This window comes from Mya arenaria, chromosome 8 (assembly GCF_026914265.1).
Source record: "Mya arenaria isolate MELC-2E11 chromosome 8, ASM2691426v1".
In the NCBI taxonomy this organism is placed as follows: domain Eukaryota; kingdom Metazoa; phylum Mollusca; class Bivalvia; order Myida; family Myidae; genus Mya; species Mya arenaria.
This window is the reverse complement of record NC_069129.1, coordinates 930,989-946,865: the sequence shown is the minus strand read 5'-3', so window position 1 is coordinate 946,865 and position 15,877 is coordinate 930,989. Positions and strand designations below refer to the sequence as shown.

General features: G+C 35.4%; 1 protein-coding gene across 3 annotated transcripts in view; it reads left to right on the top strand.

The window, feature by feature from the left end:
- LOC128242930 (puratrophin-1-like) overlaps positions 1–15,877 on the top strand; it is a 67,543-nt gene that overhangs the window by 13,645 nt on the left and 38,021 nt on the right. The gene's annotated exons all lie outside the window — the stretch shown is intronic.

Here is a 15,877-nt window from a genome sequence, read left to right as displayed (position 1 = left end):
AAACTGGAAACCCCGGAAAAGAAGCCCACTCGTCCAACTTGGTGACCACTAACCAAACTCACACTCGCCTAGGCTGGGAATTGAACGCAGGTTCTCTATGAGAGAGGCGAATAGGAAATTCCTATCGAGCCCATTGGTATAGTTCTATACATAACATATCATATAGCTTTCTTATTATTAAACATGCAAGTGTTACTTTATTTACAGCTTAAAAAATACTTGCTCTGCCTTAACAAATCAAATAGTTATAGTTCTTGGATGGCTGTGCATAAATAATTTCATTGTAGGACTGTATATTCTAATACATTTGATATTATTTCATCTTATGATAACATTAAAACAGAGAGAGATATACATAGAGAGATATACATGTTGTAAGCAAACTATCATAATTTTTATACTTTAACTATTTAGTTATCAGGTGGTTTAATGTTACCGAAGGGCCAACAAAATAAAGCACACATTAACATGTCTGTATTCTCATGTTTCAACACCATACTGTTTGTACATATTTATAAAATGCAATGTAAAGTTTGGTAAAAATAACTGCAACTTTGAAGAAATAAAATGTATCCACCTTTCTTACAATTATGGCAGAATGTTAAATCACATCTCTGCTTAAAGTTACTTGCCATTTATGCAATGATTTAACTTGTCATTAATCTCAGAATTCTTGTGCATGTATGCAAAAACATAATTTTGGTTCATATTGTAAATGTTGATGAAAAGCTCTCATGAGATGCAACATGTTTTGCCTTTTTTATTTGATAACAAACATTGATTTTAGTGACAAAGAGTGTGATTATTTCCTTTTTTTATTTATTTTTTTAAATAAACATGTAAATCCATATTATGTAAGGTAGTTTTTTTCTGTGTTAAAATTCCTTAATTAGCTGTTATCATATGACATATATAATAAATAAATTCATAAGAATGGTAATTGCCAATTACATTTTTTACATTTGATTTTTTTATTGATAAAAGTAATGTTTCATTTTCTGTATAAATAACACTATTGTACATCATACTCATAAGGAATACATTTATAAGTGACAATAGAGGTGTTTTGGTTAAGGGGTGTTTATTTCATGCTTTGGTCCTTTTTTCCCCTTGTAAAACCTTACAGGTATTTTGCCACCTGGTGATTGGGAGGGGGGTGGGGGCACATTACAAAAATAAGCAGTGTTAATATGGTGTTTTGTTTGAGGTGAAGTTGTCCCACATCCTTATGTGTAAGCTTGGAGCCTGTAATTAAGGTGTACCTTAATTGGTTTGTTAAAATTAAAATCTACTCTACTGTAACATTCTCCAGATGACAGCAGCCAAATGTATTAAACCAGTTAATTCGTTTTAAGTTTAAAATGAGTCGAAATGTTTATTAATTGGTCAACATTCATCAAATAGGCACTGTTCACCAATTTAATTATAACTATCATGTGTAAAGTAACCAAAAGATTACATGCGGATAATTGGCCCCCATATGACTTGCGGATATGTAAAACAGCATCCGATTAAAGTAAAAACTTGTGACATTTTTGAATGAACTATTGTTCTTTTTCGACTAGGGCTAAACGATAGCAGTCATATCATTCTTTGTATAAAATAATTAATTAAAATATGCAGGAGTTGTTAAAATAACAATAGCAATAAGCATTGACAAATGTAACAGCCGACACTGGTAAACAATAACTGTCACGTGATTGTTGTTTTATCCCCGCCAATTTAGGTCATGCAAATATTGTTGTTTATAGATAAAAAAATAAAAGTGTCAGCGGCTGCCATCGAATATGTAGACACAAATATCTGTAAATTATGTGTAAGAAAAACATTTTATAACATTCTATGGTTAAATATCAAATAACAGTGCTTTAAGTGTGAGTGGTGAAATCGAAAGTAAATTTTCTAAGTTGACACCGGTGACCTAGTTTCACAATTTAATCTCAATTTTTGGACGGTGGTGTTTATGGATTTTAAATCACAGAATGGTTTGGAAATACTTGTCATTGAGTCAATGTAAAGCTTGTGTTTATTCTAAATTACATGTTTATTCATGTTTGAGTTAATATAGTGTAAAAACAATGAAAGAGTTGAACACATACAAGTGTCATTGACATTTACTGATGCCGGGATTTGTAACTGCATAACATTTAGATAAAACAATACGGAAAACTATTTTGAATACGTCCATTACAATTTGTAATGAACTTGACATTTCACTTTAAGTGAGATTTGTTGTTGTAATCAAGGAATAGTCTTTAAAATGAAAAATAAACAAGCATAAAGTATAGATGCCCTGTGAACGCATACTCAAAATAGCGGAGTTGGGAGAAAATAAAAATATCCGATACATAATTATGGATTTCTCTGTCAGTTTACTATTATTGGTACATAAAATTAAGTCACATGCTAGATTTATTATTTTGCTATGTGATTTTTATGTACTGATGTGGTAATTTGCTGCAAGATTAGAATTTGAAGTGGATTTGTTGAACATCCCATGGTAAATATCCCGGTCCGAAAATATCCGGACTTAGCATGGATCGGGTTACACACAACTCGGTCCGAATATAATCGGACCCCGCATGGTAAGGGTTAATTACAAACGGTACCAAAAAAGGTTTCAAATACAGAATGTATCGAGCCGGGATCCCCGGTATTTGCAGGTAAGACTGGAGCCACTACATCATAGAGACAGGTTATTGATGAAGGTTTTATGACATATATAAACAATTAAAAACCATTTATAATTTTGGGAGAGCTTGTAAATTTTTAAGCAAAAGTGTTAATATTCACCGCAGTTGTGTTAGAGAGTGATCATCTTTGTGAAAATGAACTTAACGGGAATTTACCAGAAGAAAAAATTGACATTTACTCAACTTTTACCACAAAACAAAAAAAAATATGTACATGTAGATACCGGAAGTAGCATTAGCGACATCGATTTTGGACAACCACTATCGATTGTCTCCGACATAGGATTGTCAGCGACGATTTATCGATTATACTCGATATTCGTTTCATCACTAATGACTGCTATATTCTGCTTAAAGGCTGGTGGCATTATGACTTTTGGTTGATTTTACGAGAGAGTAACTGATTCACAGTTGGGACCTTATCCCTTTTAATAGAGATCTGAATGTTACATTGAAACATGTGATTAAATTCATCTTTTACCAGTCCATCATGTTCTCACAAGAAAAACATACTAATGTAATGGAAAATATTTGGTTCAACATATAAGCAAAATAAGGTTTATTAGCTTGTTGGTTATTACAAAAAAGAAAGTCAACTTATGTCGTAGCCTTGGCATACATGCCATATTTCTGAGAGGCTTCCCAGGGGATTTTGGTCTGAATTCCAGGGGATTTTGATATTGCGCCAGGGGATTTTTATGCAACGAAAATTTGCGCAATATCTGCATTTATAATATAAGAATTAATACAGAAATACACTCAAATAACAATAATTTTTGGACTTAGCCATCATGGTCCATCATGGAATTTCACACTCATAATATTATTGATGCTTTCTACTGCCAACCTTAAGCAAGTTTTGAAAAAAAAAAAAAAAAAATTTTTTTGATTCCAGGGGATATGGATCCCCCGGCGGGGGACCAGGGGATGGGTAGAAATTCCGGGGGATTTTTCCCCCTACCGGGGGATATGGCATGTATGCCTTGGTGTGGTGACGGATGTGGTTGCCGCAGTGTTTGCAACGTAGTGCAAAAAGTTACACTTGGCCATAACTAAACAAATCATTAAGATATTCAAATGAAACTTTGTACACATATTACTTGTAACAATATGCACAACTGTAGCAAGCTGATAACTCTTGCTTTAATCATTCTCAATTTATGTCCCTTGATAGTTTGGAAAAAAACTTCATTACTGTTCAAGATATTAACATGAAAATTTGTTATGGTATTGCTAGTGAAAATTTGAATGTGTAGCATTAGGCCCATAACTCTGGATTTTATAATTGTTGAGTGATGCCCCTTGTTTGACTGGTTGAAAACAGGCAAGTGTTGCATGGGTAAAGCTGTGCAGTGCTCTCATTGTTTAGTCATACTAGTTTTGGTATGGAGTTTGAAAATTTTGAAATCACCACGGATACAGTTTTTTTCCCTGTGAAAAATCTCACCATTGTAATTGAAACTGTGAAATATGACAGAACTTGAAAGTAATTTAACGAGATGCCTCATTACGACTTTCACAAACTTCCTTTAGAAGAAAGCCATATGTATACAACAAATATGGTAATAAATCTCTTTAAATTACCCTGTAATTACATCCTTCTGTCTGATATTTTTGAAGTTTCTGTAACTTGTTTTCTTTTTATGTCATTAGAAACTAAAATGTTTATTTTCAATGCAGACGTCTTCTCTTATTTCCTGTAATGGCCAGTGTCATATTTAAAAGGATTATAGGGTTACAACAAATATGGTTATTTATGTCAATTGCGTCATTACCTCTAGGAAGTCAGTCATGAACTTGGTTTCTATTATCTTTGAAGAAAGTAAAATATAAAAAAACAAAAACTAAAAAAAATCCAACATAAGCAGATGATCTGTTTATGACTTTTGAGGAAATTGGGTCTTTTTGGATAATTTTCAATTCTTGAACCACTCAAAGGATATGGAAGTAACTACTCACAACTGTTCACCTTATTGCGATGGTGTGCGTGTCAGAACCAGCTCAGATCAAGGTCAAGGTCACACTTAGAGGGCAAGGTCATATGACTACATTTTTTAAATCTTGAAGGATTTTGAAATGACTTATCACAAGGTTAACCACTTTGAGACCATTTGCATAGGGCATTGGTATAAGGTCAAGGTCACACTAAGGGGTCAGAGGTCATATGACTATATTTTGTTAAGGTTCCATTTCTCTTGAACAGCTAAAAGGCATTTGTAATAACTCACCACAAACTCCACCATATTGAGATGACTCACACTTAGAGGTCAAAGGTCATATGACTAGATACTCACACTTAGAGGTCAAAGGTCATATGACTAGATTAAACATATTGCGACAATTAACAAAATTTTTTAAAATCAACAGTCTAGTTTAAAAGTGTTTTTTTCCATTGTTTTTTTTGAAAGACTCATCCTATTCGTACACAGCTTCAGCTTGTTTCATGGTAACAGAACCCTCCATGCTGCAAGATACCTGTTACGGGAAACTTTAATTAGGAATGATTACTGCTGGGATTGAACTGGAAGCCATCATGAGCCATCATGAGAAGGGATCACAGCTGGGTATTGAACCAGGAGCCATCATGAGAAGGGATCACAGCTGGGTATTGAACCGGGAGCCATCATGAGAAAGGATCACAGCTGGGTATTGAACCAGGAGCCATCATGAGAAGGGATCACAGCTGGGTATTGAACCGGGAGCCATCATGAGAAGGGATCACGGCTGGGTATTGAACCAGGAGCCATCATGAGAAGGGATCACAGCTGGGTATTGAACCGGGAGCCATCATGAGAAAGTATCACAGCTGGGTATTGAACCAGGAGCCATCATGAGAAGGGATCACAGCTGGGTATTGAACCAGGAGCCATCATGAGAAGGGATCACAGCTGGGTATTGAACCGGGAGCCATCATGAGAAGGTATCACAGCTGGGTATTGAACCAGGAGCCATCATGAGAAGGGATCACAGCTGGGTATTGAACCGGGAGCCATCATGAGAAGGTATCACAGCTGGGTATTGAACCAGGAGCCATCATGAGGAGGGATCACAGCTGGGGGTTGAACCGGGAGCCATCATGAGGAGGGATCACAGCTGGGGATTGAACCGGCAGCCATCATGAGGAGGGAACACAGCTGGGGATTGAACCGGGTCAGCCATCATGAGAAGGGATCACAGCTGGGGATTGAACCAGAAGCCATCGTGAGAAGGGATCACAGCTGGGGATTTAAACCGGGAGCCATCATGAGAAGGGATAGCAGCTGGGAATTGAACCGGGAGCCATCATGAGAAGGTATAGCAGCTGGGAATTGAACCGTCAGGAGAAGGGATCACAGCTGGGAATTGAACTAGGGAACTGAAGGTCAAATGGTGGATCCCTACCTTTAGGAGCAAGCAAGCACAATTTAGGAAGACCAGAGAATTAAGCATTTCTTACCTAAGCACGGACAAGTGTTTTATAAAGCACTGGACCCTGTTAAATATAGAAATAGTGGAACAATAGAAAAAGAGCTATAAGAATAGTAATACAACCCTTTCTGATATTCCAAACAGTTTCTTAATTTTGTTTAAACTTGTTGATTTAGATAAAATTATTCTTATTGTAATGCCAGAATTTATTTTCTAAAATACGTTCACACGAGGCTGCAATATTCAGTCCTTTCTGTCTGAGTCTGAATGCTTTCTTGTTTTGTATCCTTGCATTGTAAGCTACAGAGCATTATTTAAAAAAGCAAACAGCTTAATATTTTTAAGCAACAAATCCCAGGACTATAGCTGACTGATTCCGTATTTCTATATATCAAAATGGTTGACAATCTTTATAACTAAAATTATGTAGGTGGATTTAATTATGTAGGTGAATTCGTGATTTAATTTGCAATTTGTAAATAAATGCACAGTCTGTGGTTGAGACACATTTATTGCACATGCAGAAACATTAATTAGATAGACATAGTCTATTTCTTAAACGACCATTCCACATGGAAGTTAGACACCACACCTAGGCCATTATCGCTGTTTGGAATGTAATTTGACCATGAGCAAGGGCTTGTTATGACTATTTATCCCATTTGGGGCGATACCAGGGTAGGGTCATAACCCTAGCCACTTGTGGGTTTGACAACATGAAATCTTTCAGGTGTAAATACTGCTGTTACCACAGTGAGCTTTACCATAATTGTTAGGTATACACACTTTATCAGCGGAAATTTGCTATGGATTTTTACCATTTTGAACAAATTGGGAAGTTTAGGAGAGGATATTATTGAGTTTGAAGTTTACTGGATGGATTTGAGGTAACTAGTTTTACATTGTAATGTTGTTGATAAATGACTTAAACATCTTATTTAAAGAAACTGAAGTCTATAAACATTTTGTATGGGTAATGAAATGTGAAAAAACGCACAATAATTTCGATGTTTTGCATGCATTAAAACCAAGTCAAGCGTAGATGCATAATAGCTATATTTGTTGATAAATTGTTTCATCTATTTTGAACCACTGATCAAACAGCATGATGACTGTATTTTTGTATTTTCTCTCATGATTGATTAACAGGTCAACATGCAAACTTTGTAGAAATTAAATTAATGAATGAATAAATTAAACATTTAAAATTTGCCTCCATAATTCCATGAATTACATATATGTACAAGTGTTTAAGCTCTTGTCTCAGTCAACTGATTGCTGGACCAGTTCTGATTGAATGATGCTGCATGGGGCCTGAGTCAACTGATTGCTGGACCAGTTCTGATTGAATGATGCTGCATGGGGCCTGAATCAACTGATTGTGCTGCATGGGGCCTGAATCAACTGATTGCTGGACCAGTTCTGATTGAATGATGCTGCATGGGGCCTGAATCAACTGATTGCTGGACCAGTTCTGATTGAATGATGCTGCATGGGGCCTGAATCAACTGGTTGCTGGACCAGTTCTGATTGTATGATGCTGCATGGGGCCTGAATCAACTGGTTGCTGGACCAGTTCTGATTGAATGATGCTGCATGGGGCCTGAATCAACTGATTGCTGGACCAGTTCTGATTGAATGATGCTGCATGGGGCCTGAATCAACTGATTGCTGGACCAGTTCTGATTGAATGATGCTGCATGGGGCCTGAATCAACTGGTTGCTGGACCAGTTCTGATTGAATGATGCTGCATGGGGCCTGAATCAACTGGTTGCTGGACCAGTTCTGATTGAATGATGCTGCATGGGGCCTGAATCAACTGATTGCTGGACCAGTTCTGATTGAATGATGCTGCATGGGGCCTGAATCAACTGGTTGCTGGACCAGTTCTGATTGAATGATGCTGCATGGGGCCTGAATCAACTGGTTGCTGGACCAGTTCTGATTGAATGATGCTGCATGGGGCCTGAATCAACTGATTGCTGGACCAGTTCTGATTGAATGATGCTGCATGGGGCCTGAATTGATAAAAACAACAACTACGTTTATATAACATCATTTTTTGGTTTTATAAAGTCATTTCTTATGTGAATGCAGTCTACTATCATACCAGTGGACACTAGGACAGTTATGATGTACCCGTTTTTTTGCTTAACTAAACCTTTAATTAATATTTAGTAAAGCAAAATCAAGAAATTATCTTTTCTTAGCAGTTCATCAGTCTTTAATAGAATGAATTTGTTGAATTTTGTATTTGCAACTTTCTAATAATTTATAATATACAATGTCATTCTTATTTCCACCAAAGTTCTTCAACCGTCCTGTGATTTTAAATCAGCCAATTATAGTTCAATTATCAAATCTTCCAATTTAGCCACAATCAGTACTGAAAGTTATATGACTGCTGACCTTTAGCTGTTAGCTATGTGTGGTTGACAATTTAATGACAAAAGCATTATTATTATCAATTGAATGTAATTTCAATAGAACACAAAAATGAAAGATCTATACCAATCTTCTGGTATATATGTTCACAATCTTGTGAATCATGACATTTATAATATTTCATAATTCAAAAGACGCTGGCCTAATATAAGAAAAAAACAACACTGGTTAAGAAATCATATGAAATTGCATTGCACAAAATATATGCATGTGTAACGTGCGAGGCTCATAAGCCCCGCCCAACAGAACAAGGGGATGACTGGTCTTTATATATAGTATATATTCTCCATCCACTTGGAGACCTGGATATTTTTTTTTTGCATATAATCAAGTGCATCAACAATTACTACGAATGCACTTCCATCTACAGTGGAACATAACGCATGTAACATTAATTCTTTCTTAAGCTATATTCTATGTTGATTCAATAAATGTAGCCAAAATAGTTGTGGAAATGTCTCATAATTGAAGTACATTCTGCAGTTTTAACAGGAGGATTTATTGAACATATCTAAATTTTAAACGACATTCAAACTATCCCATCAGAGTTAAATATTGCGTGCACTGTCTTTTGTTTATAAGCATCATTGTCTGAATCAATGAATTATATTGGGCCAATGTCATCATAATTATAATTGATCTTCCTTCCAGTGTTACTAGTCAGTTATAGTTCATGTAAGTTACAAATTAAACAGACTTGATATTCTTACGGTTACTGTAGCTCCCTTGAAATAGGTTTAATATGTAATACAATATCTGTAAGCTATCCATACATCATTTCTATGTACCCTCAAGAATAAGGACAAACAAAGATGGCTCCCACTGTCTCTCGCCTCGGCATGCAGCTATGTTGACAATTATCTAGCACAAACTTGAGGCCCTGATAAAGGGCTGTTGGTAATCAGGGGTCAGATATGTATAAGAGGTAGTTAACAGGTTTTCATAGACCTAGACCTATAAAATGAAGACCCATCTTATTGCCCAGTTGCTAATCAAACTGTTTGTTTTTCACCCTTTACTGACAAACAGTTCGACCTTTATCAAAGAGATGTCGGAAGGGTTTATCGTCACACTGACAAAGTCAACAATGTTACACCTTGTTATTATCATGGTCATTAATGGTCACTGGGCAAATGACCATGTGTGTGGTGTGAAGGTTGGTAGATATTGGCTGTGGGTAAATACTGGTCACTGTCCAGCCCAGATGGCCCTGCGCAGTCAGTGGGCAGTGTACACAATTGGTCAGGTCAGTTAAACCCAGTATATTGTCTGTGCAGTTTCCAAGTGTAATAGTATATATGGAATGTAATACAATATCCCCAATTTAAAATATCCCCAATTTAATAGTATATAATTTAAGTATAATTTGTAATAAATATCCCCATTGTAATAATATGGCTATAATATTATTAGACTAGGGAGCGTCTTGCCCTCAGGTGTTCAAGTGATTTAATTAATAGATTTAAAAAAACACACTTATTTTTAACATGTTAGGCTTTAAAGGGACTTGAGACCAGATGATACAATTGCAAAAATAGAGTAAATAGTCAAAAACTAACATAAGATTGATATTGTTGTGTACAATAAAGGCATTGAATCTTAATAACTGATGTATCACATCACTTAACATCAAAAGTTGTATCTTTTGCAGGTTTTGAGTATTTTTCCAAATTCAAAAGTTACTGGGTCTGCTACCATGTAAATCCCATTGATCAAAAAATTAGTTGGTATATTTATCTGTACTAATCATGTGACTTCTACAAGCTAAATATATACACCCATAGCTGGGAAACCATTATTCGCTATTGTTAAACTGCTAAACCCAGCTAATTAAGACATTGACAAAATATTATTTTACTTATGTAAAATGATGTATTATTAGCATCATACTAGCTCATATTGACAATTCTAGGCTTGGTATCTAAGGGAATACTTTTTTGCCGATTCTTGGACTATCTGGTGTCTGTCCCTTTAAATCAGCAATTATTTGATTGACCTAGGTAATGGTGTACAAGATACAAGAATCTTTATTTAAATTCTTGGACTACAAGCTGTCACTGCAAGAGATGTCTGAAAATAACAGAATGAAAAATATTTTTTTTGAATTTAGCTGAAGAAAATAAATGCGGGTATTGAAAATGGCCTTGGTGTAATCATCAGCTTGCAGATACTTTGACCTTGGCCTCAAGATAATCTGGTGTCAAGATATACCACTGAACTTGACACACATGTTGCCATATACAATACTGCACAGTCATTATAAGTTACGTGGTTAGTAGGTGACCCGATATGGATTATACATGGGGCAAAGGAAACCGGCGCCCCGTATACATCCCACATTGGGTCACCTACTAACCCTGTTATTTATATATCACTTTGACAACCTGTTAACATGTTTTAATGTTTCATTTATTCATCGGAATCGGAAAATAGACGCCTTTTGGTACGATTTAAATTTGGTGACCCAATATTGAAAAATATGGGATTACCGCGTGATCAGTTCTGAACCAATGCCGTTGCGTCATTGATGATGGAATCATCAGATAATGTAATAATGCAATTGTACAGTAAGTCCTATAACTCACCTGTCACAATGGTGTCCCTTGTTTAGATTAAAAAGAGACAACAGTCAAGCGTTGTTGGTGCTGCTTGAACGATCGTTGACCCCTTACTAAAAATAACGCTTGATAATTGACTTGAAATTAGAATCATAATAAATGTGAAATATCTTCATTTGTAATGTTCCCATGGCTGTATGATTTTTATGGTGTAATATTTGAGATTTCATGTGCTATTATTAAGAAATGAATTTGAATATTTTCTTTGATGCTTTCTTTCAAGGTGATTTATTTCAATATTCATTTGTTTGGAGGTAGCCATTTTGAATGATTTAAATCACTTGATTTGTCTCTGCATAAAACATGATGAAAGATTTTATGTTTTCTGTCAAAAACAAGCTGAAAGATAGTGTTTGCCTATGTAGCATTAGTTTGCACCATTCTGTGCCTGTTGAGTCATGTATATGAACTGTTTTGTTTCCAAGTACTAAATGAAATTTCAATTAAATGTAATCTAAAAAATGACTGACAATAAACACATAGCCAAAGTTAAATAAAAAAGGTAGCAAATGAATTCATAATCTTAAAGAAGGTAAAGTCAAACTTCACCTGCATCAGATTAAAGAACTCAAAGATTATCAGTGAATGATAAAAGTTATATTTTTATACGATAAACCTATCAAAGATTAAATGGTGAATAATAATGATGGTATATATAAATATTTGAAATTCTTGTTTTAGACAGTATTTTCAAATAGACAGAAGGAACAGAATGAGATAGGAGAAATGGCGTGTGATACCCTTGCCCTTTGCAAAGAGACCTCTTGTTTCTCATGCTAGATGTAGAGCACCTCTACACAGGATCCTACTTTCCTAAAAACCAACAACATTTGGTTCAGGTTACATGACCCTACCTACGAAAAAGTCAGCAACCCTTCTGTTTTACTAGTCTATTGGTAATTTTTTTTTTTTCAGAATTTAACTTAAAGCCTTATTGCCCAAATGAATAATAAAATTTGTCTTGGAAATAGTATAGTAGGAAGATTACAATGGGTAAATGATTATCATGTTGAAGACCTGGGTGATGTGTAAACGAAAAAATACTCAATATACGAGGGCTGTATGATAAGTTAGCGGACTACGTTTATTGAAGGTAAAAACAACTCAATATCGTTATGAAATTTATATGGGCATGATTATCAACATCAATAAAATATAATACAGAAAACAAATTAAAGTTACATCAAATGGTTTTTCAAATAACACTGGAATTAATACAGTACATAAACGACACCCAGAGCACGACGTCGGAAAAAACATCTTGACGTCAAAAAGTACATAAACGTGTAATACTTTTCAACATATAGTCACCATTTTAGTTGCACTGATTTTCTGTGGCGTGAGATCCATTTGTCATATGTTTCCATGTACCAGTCTTCTGGAAATGACCCAACAATTCTCTGCGCTTCAATTTTAAGTTCGTGGACATCGTCAAAGCACTGTCCCCTCAGCTGCCGTTTAACTTCTGGGAATACCCGGAAATCCATCGGGGCAAGGTCAGGAATGTAAGGGGTATGCACCAAGGTCTCAAACTCCAGGAGACTGATTTCCAGCAGGGTTGAGTTAGCCTTGTGGGCGTGGGCGTTGTTCTGGTGTAGGATGACGCGTGATAGGTCCAACCCTGGGCGCTTCTTGCCTGCCTGAGATCGCGCCGTAACACCTGTTAATAATGCATATTATGTTTATACCTACATAATCGTAAAAATTAATTATCATCATCATCATCATTATAATAATTATTATTATTATTATTATTATTATTATTAAAAGTTGCAAGCGTATTAACCTTAGAGTAATAAGCCGCATTAACAGTCTGCCCGTCTGGTATTTGATGTTGTAGTATCATGCCGTGCCGGTCCATGAAAAACACAAACATGTGCTTCCCTCTAGATCGTGAGACACGTGCCTTCTTGGGTTGAGGTTCATCTGTAGTTTTCCAGATAGCAGACTGGAGCTTTGATTCTGGATCGTAGTGCCATAGCCAGGTTTCATCTGTCGTAACGATCCTGTCCATGAATTCCCCTCCTTCTCTACGGTAGCGGAGAAATTCTGTGATGCTTCCATCGTCTCCTCTTGTCATCATTAGACAGCAGACATGGGACCCATCGCGCACTAACTTTACTCATACCAAGATCTTCCCGTATTATTCTGTGTACAGTATTTAATGATGCCCCGACCTCATTTGAAATTTCTCGTACAGTAACACGACGGTCACAATCCAGCATTCTCTCCTTAGCGCCATCGTAGACAATGTGTGGTCGTCCCGTTCGTTCATTGTCCTGTTTCGCGTCCATTCCTGAACCTTTCGTGCCACTTGAACACTTATGTACGGCAACATTTTTGTTTCTGACCTTCTTGTAGCTTTTTAAATGTCTGCGTTGGTGTTAATCCCTTTATGTTTGCTCGAACTTCCACTTCGGCTGTTGACGTCATTACTTTTTTGCAGCTTACGACACCGTTATTGCTATAACTTATGTTATAAACAACGTACAACGTTAAAACTCAACGGAAATGACGTAATGACGTCGTACATGAGGGTGATATTTTGGCGCAATTCTACTTATACTTATACAGAATATATATAACATTTAATACTGGTACACTTTTTTAAAAAACGACGTGCTCCGGGTGTTGTTTCCATGGCTGCAATAGAAGCCACATGAATGCTTTTAAACGACGTTTTATCCTTCGTTTTTTTTATAATATTACTTGAGACATTTATATTTGTAATATGTAGCGTTTATACTATAACTATACGATTGAAATTAAGAATATGGCACCACTTGTTGGCGAACATTTCATACAGCCCTCGTACATGTACCCAAGTTCATATTGCTGTTGTGGTTGATATACTGTCTTAAGCAAATATAAGTGAAAAAATAAAAATGACTAGAAGTCAGGTGGGGCTTAGTCAGTAAATAATTTCAACCATTCAATATGTAACCATTTATTTGGAGCATTATATTCAAATTAATTGTTCATCTCCCTGTTCCAGACTTAAATGATCGATCAATCTAAATATAGACTTCCAAATAAACAATTACCTATAGATACTAATTGTTTATGATGAAAACTTGCTGCAAATCCAGTCACTGACGGTTCATCAATATCAATGATAAATTGGCGATAAATATAGATGGTGAAGATAACCCTGTTATCATTGTTAGATGGACCAAAAATTGTTTATTTTTCACCACATTATTGGACAACATTATTCATGCAACACAGATCCATACATTTATAAACTATTTTAATGTGGGTATCATAACATTGTTACCAGAATCTATGTTTTATTTTGTTATAAAATACTGAAAATGGAAATAATGCTTGAGTCCAAACAAAATATAAAGTACAAGTTTGAAGATTTTAACTTGATAGGTAAAAACACAATAGTCTCGGTTGTATAATGATATCAATTGTAAAACAAGTTTGTTGTTTTGCACTGAAGGAATGTTTTTGCAAACTTGTGGCTATGACAGCGGGCATGTGGCTGTCAGGTCGGTATTGACAGCGGATTGGCCCTAAATCACTGTAAATCATCCCATAATGTGTTTTATGATAGCCAAGAAAATGTTCACAGTGCACTGAAGTTCATAAAATGTATAACAGTATTAAGATACACAATAATGTCTTTTGAAATGGGCTGCTCGTTATCAATTGACCCCTGTTATGGAAGCCTTTAATTGTTGTAAAACATGCCCATTTAGTCCTTGCATTAGTGTGGAACAAAGATTGTTGTTCAGGCGCTGTTTCAATACAACAAAGTTTACAGTGTGGTGCAGACATGGTTTAATGCATAATTTTATGAACATATTATTCTATTTGTTCAATTAGTCTTTATATGAACAATATTTTTTTTTAAGTTTAATAAAAAAAAATAAGTTTAACATTTTTTTCAATTATTAAAGTCAGTAATTTCATATGTCCAAGTGTACAACTGCAGCTGCTCTTATTATTTGATCAAGACTAAAATAGAACCCCTGTTGTGATATGTTTGCATGGTGGGATATATATATATATAAATTATGTGTTTCTTGTCTGATGTACAATACGCTGGCTGTCTGTCAACCAAAGTGGCAAAATCTTCATGTCGCACAACACTGCCTCATCTGTTTTGTAAAGTCAAACTTTGCCTGGGGACACGGTTTCCTGTCTTAAATGTTCTGAAGTTTAGACAAACACTGAAAACTGAATAATATTACTTATGTTTGTGATACTGGGATAAAATCTTGTGATGTATTGTTTTGTTCAGAAAGATTGAGAGATCGAAGGACTGATAGTTTAATGGGAGCTATATTGTGAATATTTAACTTTTAAATGTTTGTTGGTACCTGGGTGAAAACCAACCATCAATCTTTTGAACCAGTCAAGTATCAACCGGAGATTTTACACATTGTGGATTTAAAAATGTTTTAAGTTTGAGACACAACAAATAATGGTGGTGTCTTGTTCTATAATACATAGGAATATAGGATATAAATACGTTTGATGAATTTTCTTCACTTGAGTGACTAATCACTACCTGCGTAAGTTATTATCAAACTTGGAGGATGTCAGATAATATTCATTGACAATAAATTTATATTTATTTTAACTGCTGGATAAACTGGTTTAAATTCAGCAAGTTTTTGTACATTGATTGATATATGGCCTGATAATGTTTTAAATATACCACAAATACCGCTGGAATTTGAAAGTTGATGATGGTTTAA